This window comes from Acomys russatus, chromosome X (genome assembly GCF_903995435.1).
Source record: "Acomys russatus chromosome X, mAcoRus1.1, whole genome shotgun sequence".
Taxonomy (NCBI): Eukaryota; Metazoa; Chordata; class Mammalia; order Rodentia; family Muridae; genus Acomys; species Acomys russatus.
The window spans coordinates 89,019,986-89,043,613 of NC_067169.1; the positions used below are offsets into that span (position 1 = coordinate 89,019,986).

At 39.9% G+C, this 23,628-nt stretch overlaps 1 protein-coding gene across 1 annotated transcript in view; it reads left to right on the forward strand.

The window, feature by feature from the left end:
- Nucleotides 1-23,628, forward strand: part of LOC127185805 (plastin-3-like) — a 114,954-nt gene that overhangs the window by 14,036 nt on the left and 77,290 nt on the right.

Below are 23,628 nucleotides of genomic sequence, written 5' to 3' on the forward strand. Positions count from 1 at the left end.
ACACTAAGAAAACACTCTACTAAAATCCTCCTGCCTCAGCCTTCTGGGTGCTGGAATTATAGGAATTTAGCACCATACCTGGCTTTAGCTATCTCAAAGGATTAATCCTGAGTGGATGCTAAGGATGTGCTTTGTATTGTTCCTGGGTTTTGGAGACTAAGTTTCACTATGTAATCCCCTGCTGGCCTGGAATTTGCTATGCTGCCCAGGCTAGCCTTTAATTTGTAATATTCCATACTTAGCCTCCTGCGTGCTGAGATTACAGGCACACACCATCACCTCTGGCTATGAATACCATCTCCCCTTTTTTAGATTTATTTATTTATTTTATGTGCATGTGTTTTGCTCTCTTGTCTATATCTGTGTACTATAGGCATATCAAGTTCCCACAGAGGTCAGATGAGGGTTTTAGTCCCTTGGAGCCACAATTAGGTACAGCTATGAGCTGCCATGTTAGTGCTGGAAATTAAACCTGGGTCCCCTGTGAGAACAAGTGCTCATAACTGCTGAGCCATCTCTCCAGATTCATTTTCATTTTCATTTTCATTAGCTCAGACAGAAATACCCATAATCTTCCCAGGATACACATCCTGCTAGCCCTAAGTGACTACTAATTATTTTGTATTTGCATATATCTCCCTATTCTGGACTTTTATATGAGTTAAGTGCTATGACATATGGTCTTTTTTTTTTCACCTCACTTCTTCCACTTAGCATAGTGCTTTAAGAGGTCACCCATATTCTAACATCAGTACTTTGTTGCCTTTTTTTTTTTTTTAATGCCTGATCAATGTTTAGGTTATGTAGCCATCTATATCCACCATTTGCTCATTGGTGGTCATTTGAATCATTTCTACATAATGGCTATTACAAACAGTGGAACACATCGGTATTAAAAGTGTAACCACAGACAAAATAGTGAATGAGTTAAAGGTTGTATTGACAAGCTCATCTCATTTCTTTTTCCTCTGCTGTTAGTGAGAATCCTTGCGTGGACTGACTTTGACTATTGTTTTCTTGGTGCTCCTACCTACTGATTTATCAATAATTCGCTCCCAGTATATTTTTCCTTTTCCTTGAGTAATGCAAAGTAAGTACAAGATTGTAGTTTTGTTTGGGTGGGGTCAGGCAGGCCTTGAGCACTTATCCTCCTGTCTCAGGCCCTGGAGTAGTAGGGATTCCAAGGCTCTGCTCTCAGGCCTTTAAAACATACACTATAATAGGGCTGAAGAGATGGCTCAGCCATTAAAGGCTGGGCTCACAACCAAAAATAAATAACATACCATATAATTGATGTTTAGAATGTTCAGTTAAATAAGTGTTATTGTTGTTTGGACTGTGGGACAGCCTCTCCCTATGCAGATAAGGCTGGTCTTAAACTCATGATCTTTCTGCTTCACCTTTCCTGGTAGCTAGGAATGGAGGCACAGCACCACACCTCACCACATATTTGTTTTATAACATTCTTGACCACTGAAGAGCAAAGATAAGCAGTGTTAAGGAATGCAGAAGTAAGTAGTCAATCCTTGAAAACAATGGTTATCTTTAATGTAAAGAATTAGTGAACACATTTGTTTTTCAAATGTGCTCACAAAGAACAAATTTCAACAGCTACCAAGGGCCATAATATATAATAAGGAACCTTAATGCATGATGCAACTTTCAAAAGGGATTTGTGTTGCGTGGTTAGAAGAACTTTTTAAGAGTGAACACGGGCAGTACTGTGGTACAATAACTCCCAGGTAGAGGATGAGATCCCACATGTTTTTAACTAAGGCTAACAAAGTGCTACAGACCATCTGCATGCATGTGCACACATGAGTGCATATTTATGTGTGTGTGTGTGTGTGTGTGTGTGTGTGTGTGTGTGTGTGTAGGTCAGTGATCATTCTCTGGGTCCTTGTCCACCTTAGATTTTGAGAAAAATAGGATCTCTAACTGATGCTCAAGGCTCTCCCATTAGACTAGACTAGATAGTGAGAGAGTCGTAGAGTCACTTGTTTGTGTCTAGCACCAAGATTGCAAGTGGGTACCACTGTGCCCAGTTTTTTTAAAGTTATATTTTCTTATTTGTTTTTTTGTTTTTGTTTTGTTTTCAAGACAGGGTTTCCCTATGTAGCTTTGGTTGTCCTGGAACACTGCTCTGTAGACCAGGCTGGCCTCGAACTCACAGAGATCCACTTGTAATTGCAGTTTTGGGTTAGAGCATACCAGATTCAGCCAGGTGACAGTCAGTGAAACTAGGTGATAACAAAGTAGGTGTGATATGGCACACCTGCAATCCCAGTACTTTGAAGCTGAGGCAGGAGAATTGTGACAAATTTGAGGACAAAGTGGGTTATTAGAACATCCTATCTTAAGAACCCTTAAAGTAATTAAGAAAAGAAAATAGATGATGGTCCCTAGAAATACTATTTTCCTATTCTATTCTGGACTCAACTGTAAGAAAATGTCCTGGGACACTATTAAAGAGAGTCCTTAAAATTTTTGATAAAGATGCTGAAGTGTACCTCTTCACTGTTAATGGCTTCTGGTCAGGGTGGATAGAGACTCACTCATCTTCCCCACCCCCACCCAGAGAGATAGAGAGAGAGAGAGAGAGAGAGAGAAAGAGAGAGAGAGAGAGAGTTTCCCTGTGTAGTGTAGTCCTGGACTCATTTTGTAGGCCAAACTGGCCTCAAACTCACATCAATCTTCCTGCCTCTGCTTCCCAAGTGATGGAATTAAAGGCTAGTGCCACCATGCCCAGCCAACTCAGTTATCTTTAAGGGGATGGCCACTGGAAGTTTGACCATGTTTCACTGACTATATGGACAAACAAATTTGACTTGATGTATTTTGAGGGATGGGGAATGGCACAAGGATGAAAGGGTGGACCTGGGAGGAATGTGCATTGTATGAAATTCCCAAATATTTAATTAAAAATATGTTGGGGAAAGAAAAAAAACTTCCTGGGTCCCAGCTTCTTCATCTTCTAGCCACTTAGAACTGTGCAGGCCCTTGAGGAAAGCAGGGGTTTCTTATGTGTAAGGAAGGCTGGGAGTCAGTACCATTTCTTGGAGACCCATTTCAAATGGCCTATATAATGACTTAACTCTTGTAACATAGCTTTGTTAATTGTCTAATATGCCTAGAGCACTAAGATTAATCAATCACTGTGCAACCATTTGAGCTTGGTCCAGTCCAAGCATTTACGATACAGGTGAGGCAATGGAAGTCCGATTGTATTAGGGTCCTTGGTGGAGAAGCACATCTTTATCATGGGAGATCCAGATTTTAGCAGTAGACCTAGTCCATCACTGTTCTTTGTTTATTTAAATACCATGTCCATGGACCACACTATCTGATAACACTGCCTCTACTGCCCAGAATCAGTTTATGATAACTGCTATTTTCTTTCTGATACTAACAGAATGGCAGATGCTATGCCATGTTTTAAAACTGTCATGAACTCGTGAGAACTCAGCTTGGGTCAGACAATTCATCCATAGCTAATAGACATATATTATAGCAGTTATGCAGAAATGTGGTGCATAGTGTGTGTGTGTGTGTGTGTGTGTGTGTGTGTGTGTGTGTGTGTGTGTGCGCACACGCGCACATCTACTTGTTAGTGTGGATGTGTACACATGTTCATTTGGATAAGCATGCAAGCATGTATGTACGGTGTCTTCCTTAGTTTCTCTCATTTATTTTTGAGACACAGTCTCTCACTAAGCCTGAAGCACATTGATTCTCCCAGGTGGCTAGTCCATGAGGTTTCCCCACAACACTAGAGTTACACACTAGTGTAAAGCACCACCATGCTTTTACATGTGTAATGAGAATCCAAGGTCAGGCCTCTTGGATCCCGTGCTTGTATGACAAGTTACTGAGCCACCTCCACAGCCCCCTGGGGGTCTTTTCATATCTAAACCATAACATGTAATGTATTATATGCTGTTCTGCTGAGGAGGAACTCAGACCAGGATTGAGGGTACAGGAAGGAGAAAGAAGAGGCTTAGCAGTCACAGTTGTGGAATCGCAGAACATTTCTCTGAGAGAAATTTCAGAGCAGGAATGAAGGTCATCAAGGAATGACCAGGGGAATATCTAGGAAGGAATGTTTTGGGGGTTTATCACTCCCAATTTAAACTGAACTTCATTTCTAATTGTCCTACTAATAAGAACATCCTGACAGGTTTTAGTCTTGGAATAATTGTTAATGTCAGCTCCTTTGTATTTTGGCATTGATAAAAAAATGCTCATACAGGTTGAATACTCCAGTGGTGAGGGCCTGATTACAGTTTTAGAGTTTGGGAAGTTTGTTTTTGTATTGACAATTTGTACTAAGGATCTTATCAATATTTAAGCTAATGGTTTGGAAAGACCATGAGAAATATATTTAAACTGTGATGTTAAGTTGCATATGTTTTATTAATTTCCTTATTGTTTTGGTTTTTTGAGGCAGAGTTTCACTATATAGCCCTGCTTGTCTAAAACTCACTAAACAGATAGGGCTGATCTCAAAATGACAGAGATCCACCTTCCTTTGCCTTCTTCTTTATATATTTAGTTCTAGACTTGGTTTTATTTACCATTTTATGTTGAGATAGGTGTACATTCACACAGAAATGTAAGAAATGCATAGAGAGACCTTGTGCTCCTTACCCAGTTTTCTCCGATGGTAGCCACTTGCTAAAACGGCATAATAATGTCAATCCCAGGATACTGACATTGATATGGTCAAGATGCAGAACATCCCATCAGCTCCAGAGTGTCTTTTGTTGTCCATTCGTAACAACACCTGCTTCCTTCCTCCTTCCATTCCTATTCCTGAAACCTAGGAAACACCAATATGTTCTCTAGTTTTATACTTTTTGTTATTTACATAATATTTATAATGAGACATTTGGGGATTTGTTCTCTCTCTCTCTCTCTCTCTCTCTCTCTCTCTCTCTCTCTCTCTCTCTCTCTCTCTCTGTGTGTGTGTGTGTGTGTGTGTGTGTGTGTGTCCTTCTCTTCTCCCATCTACCTTTGGCTCCCTCTATTCTTCTCTTGTTATTTTATTTTGATACACTGCCTCACTGTAACCTGGGCTGCCCTTGCGTGGATTTGCCCTCAGTTCTTCATGAGGCATGGGCTACCAGGGCTGGACGGGAATTTGCTTTATTCATTCAGTGTATTTTTCTGGTGAGTCTTCCAGAATACTGTGCATATCCAGTCTTTGTTCCTTCTCATTAGTAAATAGCAGTCTGTGGTGTGGCTGTATCAGAATGCAACAGTATGTCCATTAGAGAATATCTGGGCCCATTTACAGCAGTATTTTGGTATTGCTTTAAATTTTTTTTTCAACATCTCCATACCCTAAGTTTCTGGTACATGGTTTGTTTTGCACAATCACCCATGTCTGGAAGATGGCGTCTATTATCTTTATTTGCTTATTGGATGGTGGCATGCATACATGCGCCATAACACACAAGTGGAGTTCACAGAATGATTTACAGGAAGTTAGTACCTTCCAACATATGGGTCCCCAGGGGTTAAATTAAAGTGATTATCCTTGCTTACAAGTGCCTGTGCCCACTGAGCCATCCTGCTAGGACTTAAACTTCTGACTTCAAGCATGGTAGGCACATGACCTACCACTGAGCTACACTCTCTGTTTGTTTCCGGGTTTCGTTGTTGCCACTAATAAAGGTGCTATAAATGTTTGTGTGTAACTCCTTTTCCACATGTTAGTTTTATTTCAGGGAAATTTTTACGGTTTGAACATGAAATGTTTTGCGCAGGCTCATATATTGAGTCCTAGGTGGCCCCTACTTTGGAAAATTTAAGATGTGGGGTCTAGACGGAAGACATAGGTGACCAAGATTGTGTCCTTGGGGGCTGTATCTTGTGCTCTGAGCTTCTCTGTCTCTGATCCTGTCCCACTGTGAAATGAGTAGCCTCTGCCATGTCACACTGTTCTGCCTCACTAGAGGCTAAAACAAAAGGCAAGACTCTAGACTGAGAACCCACCGAAATCTTGAACCAAAACAAGTCCTTCTTCACTTCAGTTGTTTATGTCAGATATTTTGTTAACAAAAAAGTCTAGTGCTAAATCTTATTTTCTAGCTCTATACATTTTTTTAAAGATAAAATCCCAGGTGGTCCAGGCTAGCTTTAAATTCTCCAAGTAGCTGAGGACAATTTGAAGTTTTAATCTTACTGCCTCTACCACCAGAGTGCTCAAATTACAGATGTGGTCTTCTAACTCTGCTGTAGGACATGCTGTGGATTGACCCCAGGAAGCCCATACAAAGCAAACATTCTGTAAAATAATGAAGCCAGACATGGTGATGTATGCCCTTAATCCCAGGACTCAAGCAGGAAGAACTCTCTAACTTTTAGGCCAAACCTAGTTCATACATGCCTCGAGGCCAGCCAGGGTTATATAGTGAGACATTGTCTCAAAAATAAATAAGTAAATAAATAAATAAAATTACCTCCTTAACTGATACACAGAAAGATAAAAACTCTGCATTTTTATAATGTACTATATTCGACACAGGCATGTTATGTAATATATCAAGATAAAGGTACCTGTCCTCTCAGCCATTTATCTTGTTTTTTCCCCCACAATATGTACCCTGGATGTGTGTACCCTGGTTTGGTGGACCTAAAAGTAATGAGATTCTCTTTCCACTTCTTTCAAAGTGCTGGAATTATGTGCATATGACACATGACTATAGTTTATTTACCATTTCTTTATGGCAAATACATTCATATCTTTTATAATTTTTAAATCCTACAATGATGATGTCTCCTTTTTTTGTTTTTCTAGACATGGTTTTTCTGTGTAGTCCTGCCTGTCCTGGACTTGCTTTATACACCAGGCTGGCCTCGAACTCACAGAGATCTGCCTGCCTCCACCTACCTGAGTGCTTTGATTACAGGTGTGTATTACTGCTCCCAGGCGAAAATATCTGTTAAAATACACCTCGAGTGCCTTTTGAGTTGCTAAAATTGAAGCTTTTCAAAGGAATGAAACTTTATTTTTGTTGTTGTTTTACAGTACTCAGTAAGGCACCCAGGGGCTTAACCTGCCATACTGATGCTCTGCAGCTGAGCTACAGCCCTAGCCCAGGACAGGAGTTAGGACAAGGTCTCACACTCAAGCACAGGCTGGCCTCAATCTCAGTCTGTCAAGTGCTGCGAATATAGGTGCCAGCTACTACAAACAGTTGGCAGATGCTTTGGTGTAGAATATGTAGCATTTGCTAAATTGTTGATCTTAGTTTGAATTTAAGGAAGTTTTAAGTGTCACTTACAGATTTTTTAATTGTATTTTTTGTTTTATTTTTTGTGTTTCTGACATAGGCTCATACTCTGTAACCCAGGAAGGCCTGGAACTTACTATGCAATACAAGCTGGCCTGTAACACAGATAATCCTCATGGCTGAGCCTCAACACTCAAATTATAAACACAAGCCAGAGTGACTGCCTATTTCTATAATTTATAAAGACCACCCAGTGTAACTGCTTATAGGGTTCTCAAACTTCTTGTTGTTCTTTAAGGGAATGGTGGCTTAGTCCATCATTGGCCTCAAACAAATTCATGTCTCAAAATAGCAAAATGGGCTATTCTATTAAAGCACCAGAACTTGGGGCATTGAAATTGAGCTGTGTTTGCTGTTCATGAACAGGAAATCAAAAGTGTTGAAATGAAACCACTTGTGCCCTCCTGTGCTTTCATTATAGATCCTACAAAAATAACACCTGAACAATTACAAAATGTGTCTGATGATAAGCTGGGTGACTTAAAAGAACACGGGGAAATTTACTGCTAGGTTGGAACAAAAAAAAGAAAAAACAATGGGGACTGCCAGACTGATTATGGCTGAGGAACTGAAAAGAAAATGTCACCTTGTTGCTCTGGGGTGAGGGAAAATGAAATACCATCATGCTTTCATTTGTACCCTGCTTTCTCGAGAGAAAGCTTTTATGCTCTTTATATTTAATGATTCTGGGTGGGTGGTGAAAGAACAAAGCCGAATGGCTCATTTTTCCATCCTGTTTTTATTCTCAATTGCCTTTTATTTCATTTAGTAAAAGTTATAACTCGGCCTGTAACTGGAATTAAGGGGGTTAGATTTAGAGAGCAGGAACAGAAAAATCTCACTTCAGATGTACTTTTCTGAGTACCTGACAAAATTATTGCTCTGTAATAAAAGCTTCCTTAGCTTATATAGCATGTGGATCATAGAAATAACTGTCACAGTACTGCCTACTGTCACTGGTGTCAGTTATGTGTGTAACTGCTTAGTAGTGACTACACCTTCAACAAAGCCCATCTTTAACAGAAGATATAATCTGGGAAAGAAAGGGTAGCATAGCAGTTCACATCTGTAGTGTGGGGAGAGTTGAGCAAGGAGGATCACAAAATGAAGCCAGGCTGGTGCCTATGGCAAGCTCAAGGCTGACCTGCTAGGCTTCATGGTTGAGACTCTGTCTCCAAAAAATAAAAATAAGTAAAAATAAGAAAACAACAGTAGGGTTTTTTAAGAGGCAACAATATGATATTCATCAAAACAGATATTCAAGGTTTTTTCACATATAATTAATTTGGAGAATGAATATATATATATATATATATATATTTACTTCAGGGTTATCAATTTCTTTATTAGTACAGATGGAGATAGAACCAGAGCCTTGCACATGCTAGCGAACCACACTAACCACTGTGTGGTACAACCATCCTTTCATTTTGTCTTTTAAAAATTCACCCTGGAAGGGTTCAGGAGCCCCACAAGGAGACCCTCAAGGCCAGCTCATCTGGACCCAGGGGGACCAGCATAAACTGTTGTACCAACCAAGGATAATGCATGCAGTAAACCTGGACCCTTGTTCAGATCCACCCAATGGATAGCACATTCTCCACAGTTGTGGGAAGAGCAGGTACTGCCTCTGACATGAACTCTGGTCCCCCAATTTGATCACTTCCCCTTGGTGGGGAGGCACACAGAGGAAAGGGAAGCAGGCTATCCAGATGAGGCCTAATAGGCTGTGGCCATAGGTTGGGGGAATAGAGAGGAAGAAGGAGGGAGGGTGGGAATAGGGAGATACAAGCTAGGGGACAGCAATCAGGATGTACTCTGAATAACTTATAATAATTTTTTTAAAAATTTTAAAATTTACCCTGAAAAGCCATGAATTCTAAGAGTCATTGAACCTGGAATAGTCAACCCCAGTGGAAGGACTCTGAGGGGCTAGCTGCTTTCTGATATAAGGAGCTGGGAGCCAGCAGAGGATGGTTAGTACTAAAAATGTGGTGTCTAGCAATTGGAGAACATAGAAAGTTCTGACTTGTGGCAAAATTCATTGTAATGAGATGTGTTTGACTAGACCAACTTAACAGATTACCAAGTGAAATGCCAGCTGAGCGAATGTGCTCGATTATAATACACTTCTCTAGCAATCTGAGCCAGATTCTGCTCCATCCTCAAAGATACACAATGAAGCTTCTCGGCAAAAAATCAAATAAATAAAAAATTTTAAGTCATCTCTCATATGTATATATATATGAACGATAAGAACATGTAACCACTTTAGAGGACTGTGGCATTTTTGTGGTCAATCTTAGAGATAAATCTACATTGTGTTCACAGTTCTGGGTTGAGGCAGATTTAACAATGACCATTATGTGTAGAAAATAGCAACCATTGTTTCTGTACTAAACTCTCTGGAGATTAAAAAAAAATTAAATGAAGCAAATTAAAGCATTAATGGTAACACACCGAAGAAATTAACCAGCAAAGAGTGATTAGAAACAACATAGAAGGACTGTTGAATTAACCCTGGCAAAGGATACCTGAAATGTATAGAAGGCTATTCTTGCTTAAAGAATAATTTCAAAAGGATCCATATTCTATTTAAGCTAAGTATTCTCTTTCTTTTTTTAAAAGCTTCATCACACACACAGAGAGAGAAAGAGAGAGAGGGAGAGGGAGAGGGAGAGGGAGAGGGAGAGGGAGAGAGAGAGAGAGAGAGAGAGAGAGAGAGAGAGAGAGAGAGAGAGAGAGAGAAAGAGAGAGAGAGAGAGAGACTTGGATCTTTCAGCTAGTTGTTTTTGTAAAAGCATCAAAACTATATTCGGAAGAGATACAATGCAGACAGTGCACTGCCAGGTCCTAACGACATGGAATTTGTTTGGTCTGTGCTTTGAAAGTGTGTGTATGTTTGCAAGAATTCCAAGGGAGAGTTGAGCTGACACTGTGCGGTTCTTAAAGCGAATGTCAGCAATACTCTGGATGTTTTATTAGACAAGAGGCCACAAGTTTTTTCTGTGAACTTGACTCTGCAACGGTAGCGGAAGTCAGACTGCATTTCCCATGCAAATATATGTGAAACTTCATGGATGCATTTAACACTTTGAAGCTATTGGCAACATCTGGTAACAAGTGGAAACCGACATCCTAGAAGCTCTGGTTTCATCTGAATTAGTCATTTAAAGGGTATTTTATATGCCTTGCTAAGAGCCGACAAGGTTAATCTTGGACTAGGGCATGCAGGCAGGAAATGCTAAAGGCTCTTTCTTTTGAAGATTTCTTTCATTACTCCCTGTGAGGTCAAAAAGCAGTTGTAAAGTTTAGAAACCCAGCGCAGTGATGTCTTGAGAGCTAAATGAGATTTTTCTTTCTTGTGGGGCAAGTTGGGTTTGTTCAGTGCCTACTTGTGTGCCAGGCACTGTCTTAGATGCCAAAATAGATTAGTAAAAGAAGTACACCAACACAATCACTGCCCGCATAGACTTTGATCAAGGTTAAGGCTCTAGAAATATTTGAAGTTGTTTAATGCTGCTGCTCAGCTTTTTCAAACCACCACCAAGTACATCTGGAGTTCTAGAATATTTTATCTGATTTGACTAGGGATAAGTTGACAATTTGTTTGGAATACATGGCCAGAATCCAGAAGCTGATACCGAAAGTCAATATTTTCCTTTTTTTGTTTGTTTGTTTTTTTTGTTTTGTTTTGTTTTGTTTTTGATTGTCACTGCTGTGTTTCTTTTGCCAGTGTTACACCTGTTTTGCTCACTAACCGAGGAATGCTATGGGCTTAATTTGTGGATTTACTCCCTAGGATGAGCCTAATTCAATTTTTGTGGATGAGTGAAAGGACAGAATAGGTTCAATGTAATGTATAAATTCATTTAGGAATGTGTCTCTGTCATTTGAAGAGTTATGGAATACTCAAATGTACTTAATAGTCACCATGGAAAATGAATATATCACTTAGTTATTTTTGCCATGTGAGTAGTGCAAGGGCTGACTCAAAGGACATGACATGATGGTTCCTGTCCTGAAGTAAAATAAGATGATAGAGTGGGGTGGAAAAACCATGTGGTCATGCCCATATTTGCTCACATCCCTTGTTCATTTCCTTTTATAGAATGAAACCAAGGAGAATCTCAGGGTTTTTTTTTATTTGTTTGTTTTTGTTTTGTTTTGTTTTGTTTTGTTTTTTAAGCTTGGTCTTGATATTTTATTTTTCCTACAATTTTTCTTTTATTTCCTTTTAAAATTCCACTTTAATAATTTGCCTTTTGCTTAGCTCATATTGTGCTTTGTCATAGTAAATGTACTACCTTAGCATAGTCATAGCGGAAGGATGATACCCATTTTTGGAAAGCAGGCTTAATACCTGCTTTTCTTGTTTGTTTGGTGTCAGATTGGCCTTGAACTCATGATATAAGCAAAGCAAGATTGAATTTGAACTTCTGATCCTTATGCCTCCACTTCTGGTATGTTGAGATTATGGATGTGAACCACCATGCCTGGTTTTCGTGCTGGGTATTGAACCTTGATTTTCATGTATGCCAAGCAAACATTTTATCAACTGACCTACTTTCTCCCCTGAGTATTAATGTGTTTATAATATTAGTGTGTGTGCATAACTACCCTTAAGCCCAGCCCCAGGCTCAATGAAAGACCCTGTCTCAAGGGAATAAGATGAAGCATGGTAAACCAGAACCCCTAACATCCTCCTTTGGTCATCCAATGTTGTCTTACAGGCATTTAAGCATGTGTACATCACACACATATGTATATATAATACATGGACAGATACATATAAATGGAATTTTTAAATGAATTGACTGTTCTTGGCTTGAATTGAACATTAGAGTAATTGTTAGTAATGATAAAATTAGAGATTTTAATCCAAACTTGGATTGACAGTTCCTTTCTCCATTTTCTAAGGATGGAGCCTAGCTCCATTAATACTTTATAGTCTGTTTTGCGCTGTTTGTTTGGTTTTTTAACTTTTTTTTTTTTGACAGAGACTTGCAGTGTAGCTCAGGCTAACATGCTATTTACTAGGTAGCCACACTATGTAGCTATACTACGTAGCCACATCGGCCTGCTTTAGCCTTCTAAATGCTGGGATTACAGAGAGGTATGAACTACCCTGCCTGGCTCAATACATAGGGTTTTATAATGAGGTTGATGCTGTCACTAATTAATAGGATTTCTTAGGCATTGTTCAAATGGTAACATTTAGAAGATCTACATAACTTGGTGAAATGTTCATTTTTCCGGTGATCAATGCATAATATAGTAAAACCAAGTAGGGTATAAAAAAAAAAGTCAAAATGCAACTGAGTCTAAAGAGATTTATTTGAAAAGGCTATCAATACAACTTTCAATTTGCTTTTTAAAATTATAATTGCTTTTGTAAAAATATGCTACATATGTTAGCATGTGATGGAGTGAATTGTGCTTTTCAAATCTTAACATTTTCCCAGCAGTAATTTTAATATGATGAGTATTACATTGCTTTAATGCGCATATCAGGAAGTACGTTGGATTTCAGGTCCAGAGCCAAAAAGTTGGGGGAAAGCATTCAATTGGTTGGATTTTGCTGTTATGTCCCCACTATCCCTCACTTCTACTCCTCTCTCCTGTTCCTTCATCTCTTTCCTCCTCCTTCTCTTCCTCCTCCTCTTCCTTCTTTTTAAATCAAAGGCCATCAACGTAGAAAGGTGGAGAGCATATGAGTTATTTCTTTGTATATTTTTATTAGCTACGAAGAGATACAGATGTCTTAAATCAGATTCTGTCCCATGTGGAGCCCAGTGAGCCGTTTTCTGAGAACTTAGACTCCAACTCAGCTTAGGAGGCCGGGAAAGGAGGATCAATTTAAGGCAAGCCTCTAAGACAATATTCTGTCTGAAATGAAAATGGCTTTGATTTACTTATTTCAACCTTCAGTTTTACTGCATTGAGGACATAATTTAATATACAATTAGAATCCTGGTTTGCTTAAAAGAGGTTATTTTATTATTGAAACAGGACTGATAAATCCATGGTAATATGGAGTCATCTCTGGAATGCTGAGAGTAAGGGGGTTTTATTTCTTTATTAATTCTTTGAGGATTTCATACAATTCATCATCTTCATCCCCAATGCTCTCTTTAACCCCTGCCAGATCTAGCCATACCATTGTACATCCCCCAAATGTTTGTCTTATGAAATTAAGATATTTTTCCATCCAATTTCTTTCTTTAAATATGAAAAAAACAATTTCAGGGGCTGGAGCTGTCAGCCAACATGAAAGCAGTTGCTTGCACTCACAAGGCCATGTTCCTCCCAAATACTGGCCTTACAGGCTTATAGCACCTCATCCTGCTACCTCTCCCTAATTAGCTTCATAGGGATTTGTTTTTCTTTGATCTTCCTGGCCCTTGAATGGTGTAGATTGGTTCCACCGCCTCACATCAAATAAGATGGAAGGTCTTACTGTTGAGGCATTTGACGTTGAGTGGGTTTTTGTTTGTTTATTTTTGTTGTTTTTTTGTTTATTTTATGATACACAGTCTCTCTGTGTACCCTTAGCTGTCCTCCATTTGTAGACCAGGCTGGTCTAGAACTCATAGCGATCCACCTGCCTTGGCCTCCCCAAGTCCTGGGATTAAAGGCATGCGCCAGCTTGCTTGGCTTTGACTTTGGTGTCTGGTTTGTGGTAGTTGTTCCCCTGCCTTTATTTGGATTGGACCTAGAGCCTTGTTCTACCACTGAGCTACATCCACATCCATTTTATTTTAAAATACCTTTATTTTCTAATTTAAATATAGTAATCATATCCCCCATTCTTTTTTCTTCCCATAACCCTTCTATTGTACCCTACGCTTGCTCTCAAATTCATGGCCTCTGGTTTTTTTTTTAATTGTTGTTGCATATATGTATGTTTCTTAATATATAAATATAATCTTGTTGGTCTATATAATTTGCTTGTATGTATATGATTTCAGGGCTGAACATTGGGTATAAGATAACCAATTGGTGCTCTCTTCCCTGAGGAAGGATTCTCCTCCCCACCCCACCCCCAAGCATTCCTTAGTTGATTTTCTTTTTAAAGATTTGTGTGTGTGCATAACTAGGCAGGAATCTGAAGGCATGCATGCAGCAAACTGGGTTTCATATTGGTGGGGGAAACGTTATATTACCTATTTGTTGAGTCAGCCTAGATTTGAACTGAGCCCAGTGGTATACTATGTACAACTAGTACTTTTAATTTTAATTTTTAAGATTTATTTGTTTATTATTGTGAATAGAGTGTTGTGCTTCCACATAAACCTGCAGGCATGAGATCTCATTGTCGATGGTTGTGAGCTACCATGTGGTTGCTGGGAATTGAATTCAGGACTTCTGGAAGAACAGAGAGTACCTTTAACCTCGGAGCCATCTCTCCTACCCCGTACTTTTATGTTTTAAATATGATTGACCAGACCACTATTTCCTATGCACTAGATAAAAAATTGATTGGACTAAACATTGAATGTGAAGAGGGAAAATATGTAATCATCAGAATGCTTGAAATCTTTGTATAGTTTAAGTCAGATTCTAATGGAGATATGAGTTTAGAAGACAGAATATTTTCAAATGACTATCATTGTAGTTGCACAAATGAAATCATCTATAAATACAAAAAAGTGTGTGTATGGTGTGTGTGTGTGTGTGTGTGAGAGAGAGAGAGAGAGAGAGAGAGAGAGAGAGAGAGAGAGAGAGAGAGAGAGAATGAATGTGTGTACCCATGAGTTCAGTGCCCCAAGAAGACATTGGATCCCCCAGAGTTAGAATTACAGACCTACATGGGTGCTGAGAACCAACGGAGTCCTTAGAAAGAGCAGCAAATGTTCTTAACTTCTGAACCATCTCACCAGCCCCCTCAACCTCATTACTTTGAGACAAGATCATATTGTCCAGGCTGGCACAACCCTGTGATCCTCATGCCTCATTAGCCCTCGATCCCTGCACGCCTAACTTCATCCTCAGAAGCTGGGATTAGAGGCATGAGCTACCACATACAGCTTCTTTTATCTTTGCGGTTTTTGTTGTTAAGGTTGTTGTTGTTTTGTTTGTGTATAGACCTTTTTGTAAGACTTGGGGTTGAATCGAGGACCTATATATGTATTAGACAACTTCTCTATTACTAAGAAGAGAGGCTTTTATTTTGAAATAAGGTCTTCAATGAGTTACCCAAGCTACCTTGCACCTACTCCATATCCTATGCAGGGTTTGAATTTGCCATCTTTCTGCCTCAGCCTCCCCAATAGCTATGATTAGAGACCACAATCACTAAGTGAAGTTTTAATTGTCTTTTACCATCCTATCATATGCTTTACAACTAAGCAGATATGGAAGCAATGTAAAGTGTTTACATTCCAAATTCCAAGGCTCTGGTCAAGTCTGTAGAAGATAAAGTGAATCGGGATATGTACTTGTGGAGTTTGGAATCCCAGAATAATGACATTAAACTGTGGTTTAGGCCTTGCTTTTTTTTTTCCCCCTCCGAGGGTGAAAAAAATTACAGAAGCGTGTGTATCGCTCGGTGTAAATCACTCATGTAGCATGGACAAGACCTTAGAGTACATCCTGTGCAAAGATCCACTTGACTGTTAAAACTGACCTGTCCATGCACCAGGAAGTTTGTGGGCCGAACGCTGCTTCTGAGATACATTTTTGAAATATTCCAATATGGCACCAAATTATAGGAGTATAGTCATCTCCTGCATAGTATACTGCCGCCTGTTTTATATGGTAGAGCTCTGTTAATGAATGCTTCTTTTACTGTGTGTGCTACCATTTAAGTCACACACAAAAAAATGGGTAATATCTTGTTTCTTCAAAGGAAATAGATCACTGTATTGAAGTGTGTCAGGAAGCAGAGTGGGAGAGGTCTCCAAGGTACCAGTCACACACACAAAAGATCCATAGCAGTGGATGTCGTGGGGGAGCATGATGGTTTGAGTAGAAATTGGAAGGGGTTTTATCAGTGAGGTCTAGATTTTGTACTCTAGCTATACATTGCACTGCTATGTATATGAAACTCTTGTGACGTTATTGGGTGTGCCTCTTATTCTTATTTTTTCTTTCCACCCTGAGGGGGACGGTGTGTGTGAACCGTCTTGTTTTGACTGTAAGATCTGAGAGACAATTTGCACACACTGCCCATTCACCGTGAGGCACTGGGAGTGGAGTAGGAAACTTGTTTTCGTTCTGTTGCCTGCTTGTAAAAACATAAAACTCATTATTCACCCCTAGCCACCATCTTCTATTCCCAAGCCAATGTTCATTAGCCATAGTAAAAACAGGTTCTAGCCACAGTCACAGGCAGGGGCACATGCAAACACAGACACACTCACCACCACCCAACTCTTCTAAAACCACTCCCTTTCTGATGGTGAGTGGGAAAACAGCTTACAAAGTGAGCCACAGACCAAGAAATAAAACTAAAAACTAAACACTCGATTGCACTATCGCTACTGAAGAAGTTTCTTTGGGGAGGGGGGGGCGGTAGTTTTCCAGACAGGGTTTCTCTGTGTAGCCTTGGCTGTCCTGGACTCACTATGTAGACCAGGCTGGCCTTGAACTCACAGAGATCAACCTGCCTCTGCCTCCCGAGTGCTGGGATCAAACGCATGCGCCACCACTGCCTAGCAATCTGAAAAAGTTTCTTTTAAGAAACACGAGGGCTTGGGGCTTGTGGTGTTTCCTTTTTGGATTTCATTTTTCTTTCTTTGACATTTTTTTTGTTTTGTTTTATTTGGTTTGGGTTTGGTTTTTTTTGTTTGTTTGTTTTGTTTTGTTTTTTGTCTTTGTTGTTTTATTTTTTGAGACAGGGTTTCTCTGTAACAGCCCTGGCTGTCCTAGTCTCACTCTGTAGACTAGGCTGGCCTTGCATTCACAGAGATCTGCCTGCTTCTGCCTCCCCAAGTCCTGGGGCGTGTGCCACTGTGCCCAGCTGGATTTTCAATATTTTCGTGCTTGGGGATTGAACTGAGGACCTCTTGAATGCTTGGTAGAAGAGAGATTAAGAACATTCGAGTTTGAAAAGGTAGAAATATATGCATTTACATTTACCTATGACCAAAGAAGTCAGGGATACATTTTTTTGTTTTGTTTTGGATTTTGTTGAGACAAGGTTTCTCTGTGTAACTCTGACTGTCCTGGATCTACGTCTGTAGACGAGGCTGGCCTTGAACTCAGAGATCCACCAGCTTCTGCCTCCCAATTGCTGGGATTAAAAGTGTGTGCTGCAACTGCCTGGTAGGGTTATACTTTCAGCCTTTTACAGTCATCTGTAAAAGAGAAAGGAAAATGTCTTCTCAAGGTGCACTTCGTTAGTTTAAAACATTAAATTAACCAGTGGTGATCTCGAACATCTGAAAAGGATGGGTTATGTAGCACTTGGGACAGACCCAGCTAAGTGGTTTGAAGCAACAGGTATGGCTGAAGAACAGCTCCTACTGGGAAAACCCAGCATTTTTGACATGACACTAAGGTCTCCTTACCCGAGGCAGTTGTGTCTCCCCACTATTCTTTACCTGCAAAATACACAATAACCCCTGCATAGGTATCTGTCTTCCATTTAGTACCAGCAGCTTTGTAGGTCCTCTAGCAGTGCTATATAACCTGACAGGCTGTGGGGAAACATAGGCTTGTTTTGCAAATGGAGAATTTGAAAAGCTGAGAAATTCATGTAGTGAGTCAGCAATTGAGATTGATGAACCATATGTCCCCCTGGCTTCTCCTGTGCCCACCCAGCTCTTATGGGTTGTGTTGCATTGTTTGGCATTTCATATGGACTTTGGTGGTCGGCATAATGCATTGAAGCATGTCCATTAAGGCAATGAAGTGGAATCTAGTATTGGTTGGCAAGGAGACGTGATGAGGACAGAACACTGTCTGCTTCTTAATAAGAACTATCTAGTGATGGTTCCTCTTCACAAGTGAATGCACTGTGACTCACATCTGTGTGCTGAGAAGTTGTTTTATCTTATTTGGAAAGATCCAGAGACTCTGCTATCTCGTTTTATTTCCTCATACGGTAGACAGAGCAAATGTTAGTAAGCAGGTGTTCCCAGGGCCCATGGCAGCAGTGCCTGAACACCATGCCAGACGCTTCCATCTTCCCAGGCAGCTTTTAAAAGAGAAGTGGAAATAAGCTCCATTTTTACAGAGACGTTAAGTGACTTGTGAAAGGGCACAAAAACTTCAAGACTGTCAGACTTCTAAGGCCCCCACGTTCCCATTCCATTCTTCTCAGGTTATTGACTTGCACTGAGTCTATTGAAATGGTGTCCTGAGCCTAGCCAGTACTACTGTTTGTTTGTTTTGTGGGGAGGGTCATCTTGCCATTCAGTGATTCGATTGCTACAGCAGGTAAGAAGGACTTTAATCGGGGCATCTGTCCACATCTAGTGATTACCATGATGTACACTTATTGGAATACACAAAATAATTTTTTGGGGTTTTTTTTGAGACAGGGTTTCTCTGTGTAGCCTTGGCTGTCCTGGACTCACTCTGTAGACCAGGCTGGCCTCAAACTCATAGCGATCCACCTGCTTCTGCCTCCCAAGTGCTGGGATTAAAGGCATGCACCACCACGCCCAGCTTACACAAAATAGTTTAAAATGTTCTTCACTGTAAGAAGTAGATACTGAAATATAGAGTAGTTCATTTTTTATTATCATTTTTGTCATTGTTGTTTTGGTTTTTCCAACACAGGGTTTCTCTGTGTAGCCCTGGATGTCCTTTGTTTGTTTGTTTGTTTGATTGTTTGGTTGTTTGGTTTGGTTTTTTTAGAGACAAGGTTTCTCTATGTAACTGCTCTGGCTGTCTTGGAACTCCCACTGTAGACCAGGTTGGCCTCAAACTCACAGAGATCTACCTGCCTCTGTGTCCCAGAGTGCTGGGGCTTAAAAGCATGTGCTACTATGCCCAGTGAGTATTTCACATTATTACTGTCATTTATAATGTTAGAGATGGAATCCAGGGTCCTTTGCATACTGGGCCTGCACAGTGTCTAAGCCCAAGCCCTAGCTCCAGCCCAAATTGTATGTGGTTGTCATCATAAGCTAGGGTGTCATCAAGGCTGGGAAACCCAGACAGAGGACTTTAAACAGTTGGCCTTATAACACATAAAACTATTAAAATATGGGGCTGGGAGGGAGTCACACCTCGACTAACTTCAGAATGGTTTCTAAGGTGGCACAGCCTTTTCGACAGAACAGTCCTCAGTTTAGCAAGGATTGGCTTACATCCGGTGTGTTATGCTAGTGTCAAGAGTTTACTGTTACAAGAGAAACCAAAGTAAAATAAATGTGCACTAGCTAGAATCTGGAGTATAAATGTGCGCTGGAATGAATAATAGAAAACGTAAGTGTGCTGAGATAGTTAATTTGCCTTTCCAAGTAATGTACTTGACTGTGGATGAGTGGCTTGGACACTGGGGAGAAGCTGTTCTTTGTGTTCTAAAATAAGAAGGTTACTTGGCTACTGCTCAAACTCTAAATAGGTATATGGGTTGTAGCTGTTTGACCTGAACCAACTTGAAATTCCCTTGGTTCCCTGTCTGGTTTTAAAAGCGGAGCCAAAATGAAAGCATAAAGTTTCCTCTGAAAGTTGTGCTTAAGTTCAGATTTAGTCAACCTCTGGCAAAGAACTGCAAGGCAGCCAGGAAGGAGATCCGTAAGTATTGTATCATTCCTTTGTCAGGAAGTGTTGTGACTTGCTCTTTAAGATGCAATTGTAAGAAGAATGTTGGGTTTCCAGATTTCAAGTTCTGGGCGTGGGAGACAGTCCTATTAGAGCTTCAAGAAAAGAAACAGCTTTGCTCCCGTCGGAAGGGTAACTATTTTAATATTATTTTTGTAGGTGCTAACTTTTAGATTACTGAGTATCTAAGCCAAGATTGACTTGTTGAAAAGGAGGGATTCTTTCTTTTCTGTTTAGGCGAAACTTTGAGTCACTTTTAAAGTCCCGATTAAGTAGAAGTCAGACTTGTAAGAAAAATTTTAAGCTAAGAATTTAACCTCTTGTATGTATAGTCTGGTGTTTTCACTTCTTTTTCAGTGTTGGGAATGTTCTAGGGGTTTTGTTCTCTTTTTTAAAAAAAAATAGGTTTGAAGTCCTATTTACATAATCTTTACTTGTCAAGTTAGATGCCTCAAAGTTTAGTTGATAGAAATTATTATCTGTGGCTTTCTGGGTGGAAGGGAAAAGAGACCGGATTTGAAATGCCTTTGATCCCTGTGAAGGGATGTCTTTTTTTAAAATTATATAACAAGGATGAGTGGCTTGTTATGCTAGAACACGTCACGATTAGATGAGTATCTCTACTCTCACAAACTGGCTTGTGTCAAACAGTTGTCGTGGCATTTACAGTTCAAAATATACATGACTTAGACGGTGTTGCAGTAATGCAGCTGTGAGGGGGACTGCCAGCGCTCATCTTGCCAGCAGGGTTTTCAATCACACACAGCAGAGGATCTCGGACTCTGCTGCTGAGATGGAAGAGGGAGCTGGAATTGTGTATCCAGTGACTTCTGATAAAAAATAGTATTTCAATTTTGAGTTAAAACATGTTAGTTATTCTGATCTTACATATCCATATGTATGTGCACACATCCCTGAAGGTTACCCTTGACATCTTAAATATGTTAATTTTTATAGGACAGGAGGCTGAGAGACCCCTCAGCTATGAAGGGCCATTCATTTCAGGAGCAAGCAGCAGCATTCTTTTTACACAGTTTGTAGGGGATGTAAAACTTGGGAGGGGAAACACAAAAAGCGTAAAAGCTTTCAAAAGAGATGTGTCCTATTTTACACCAAGAAATTAGCTTGGTATACATGTAAGGGTAAGAAAGTGGTGATATGAGTTGTCTTTTTATTTTTATTTTATTTTATTGTGATTTAATATTACATTGTTTCCCCCTGTCTCTTTCCTCCCTCTGGGCTGAGTCTTTTGAGTCTGACATATTTAAATCATTATTACGACTTGCATTAAAAACCTATAAAACTTTTGCACATAAAACATTTAAGGAATGTCTTCAATGTAGGTTAAATTGAACATTGCTATTATTGGAAAATGTAGTGACATATTTTTAACTAGCCACTGCTTTTAGATCTTATCTGTGTTTATTAAGCACCAAGGGGGAAGGAAAACTTTTACTTAAAATAGAAGCATTTGATAGTCTCTCAGGAAATGACACAGAGTTGGGCACCCTTTGGGATTCGAGTGACTCATACACATTGGTACGGAAAATGATCAATTACAATCTATCTTATACTGTTCTATAATAGAGTCCAAATACTTTCAGAAGAGGCATTTGTTTCTTAATAGAAATGTAGTAGTGAAATAATGGGGTGTGTGATGTTAGATTGGAAATAATCCCGGTTAGAGAGGCAAGGCAAAGTGGGAAGGGTGGCACTGAAGAAACAGTGGACACATTCATGGGTAAGTCCTGATAAATGTAGTATCTGCTGGGTTTGTGGCTGGTGAATATGTGATTTCATCCTGTTCGTATATATTGAAAACACGAATAGCATGAAACTTGAGGTATAATTAGTCAATTGTGAAAGCAGCTATATTTCCTTTGAAACATTCAATTTTACCTATGAACGGCAAGCCTGTCAAAGCATGTCATATTAGAAAGGTGAAATGTGCTGCGTGTATGCTCAAAGGTGGCAAGGACTGTTTCTAAAGCTCTTTCTCTTTGACTTTCAGTTACATTGGAAACGTAGGCTGCAAACATCTTGAGCAATTTTGTAGTATCTTGAAGTATGAAACCAGAGTAAATAAGTAAAACATGGTCACAGGCCAATTGCATGTGAAGAATGTGAGTTGTTTAGGTTCCCGGTTTTTCCCACAGTTTTCTCTAATAATGCTTGCAACTTGGCTTAATCATTCATTCATTCACCTATTGGTGCTGAGGACTGAACCCATCATATGCTTAAGAAACACTCTGCCACTAACCTACACCCTGATTCTGGCTAGTTTAGCATTGTGTGTGTTTGAGGTGGTTTTGTTTACTTTTTTAAGGCAAGGTTTCTTTTTTTTTCTTTCCTTTTCTTTCTTTTTCTTTTTTTTTTTTTTTTTTTTTTGGTTTGTTTGTTTGTTTTTTGAGATAGGATAGTATTTCTCTGTGTATCCTTGGCTGTCCTAGACTCACTTTGTAAACAAGGCTGGCCTCGAACTCACAGAGATACACCTGCCTCTACCTCCCAGAGTGTTGGGTTTACAGGTCTGCAGCACTACATCCCACTAGATAGTGTTTCTGTCCTTGAACTTCCTGCATAGCCCAGGATGGCCTGGGACTCACAGTTCTCCTGCCTCACATGCCCAAGTTCTGTAATTTGTAGACATTGCTATGCTCAGCTCAAGACTATGCATGTTGGAACCCACTTGGCGTGACTAGATCGACAGACTTCCTGATAGGTAGGTAGGTCTGCTCACTCACTGTACTCACTCCAGTCAATGCTTTTTTATCCAACCATCATTTGGTGTGTATTTGTTGTGACCCGAGATAAAAATCATATGTGATACTCTCACTGTTTTTGAGGACCCCTCAGATGAGTGGAAGAGACAGAGAAGGCAGAAGGTAGTCGCCACACTGTGGAATTTAGGGAGAGGGCTACTGGCTAGCAACTACGATCTTGTGATGCGTCTCCTTTAAAAACATCCAAACAGAACTTTTGAGGTCTGGGCATGGGATTCTGTATCTGTAATCACAGTGTTTAGGAAGCAGAGGCAAGAGAATCAGGAGTTTGAGGCCAGCCTAAGCTATAGGAATCCTTATCTCAAAATGAAACAAAAATTTAGGGTGGCTTATCTCGTTGCCGGAATTAAAGAGGTAGACAGTGAACAAAGATAATTTATATTAAATCTGTACATGAGTTTTTAAAAAACTTTTTGCTCCTTTCTTCTTCTCAGAAACCTGGTAATCTGCAGGGGTCATGAAGCAACACATACAAAAGGGAGCGACATCTTTACATTTCACAGAAAATGGGTATTTAAGTCTCCTTAAACCTTGTCTTAGTTACAGTGCTAGTTAAAGGAAGCAAGCTCTTGGGACAGGGGCAAGGGTAGAGGAATCTGAAAGCAGCAGTCTTCCAGAGCGTATCAGTTGATTAGGAATTGAAAGCATATTTTGCCAAAGGAGTAAAAGACTTGCTTTTGTTAACATTTAATCATTTGTGGCTGGAAAGGTGGCTCAGTGGTTAAGAGCCCTGGCTGCTCTTCCAAAGGACCTTGGTTCAGTTCCCAGCACCTACGTGGCTGCTCTAACCATCTGTAACTCCAGTTCCAGTGGAACTGATCCCCTCT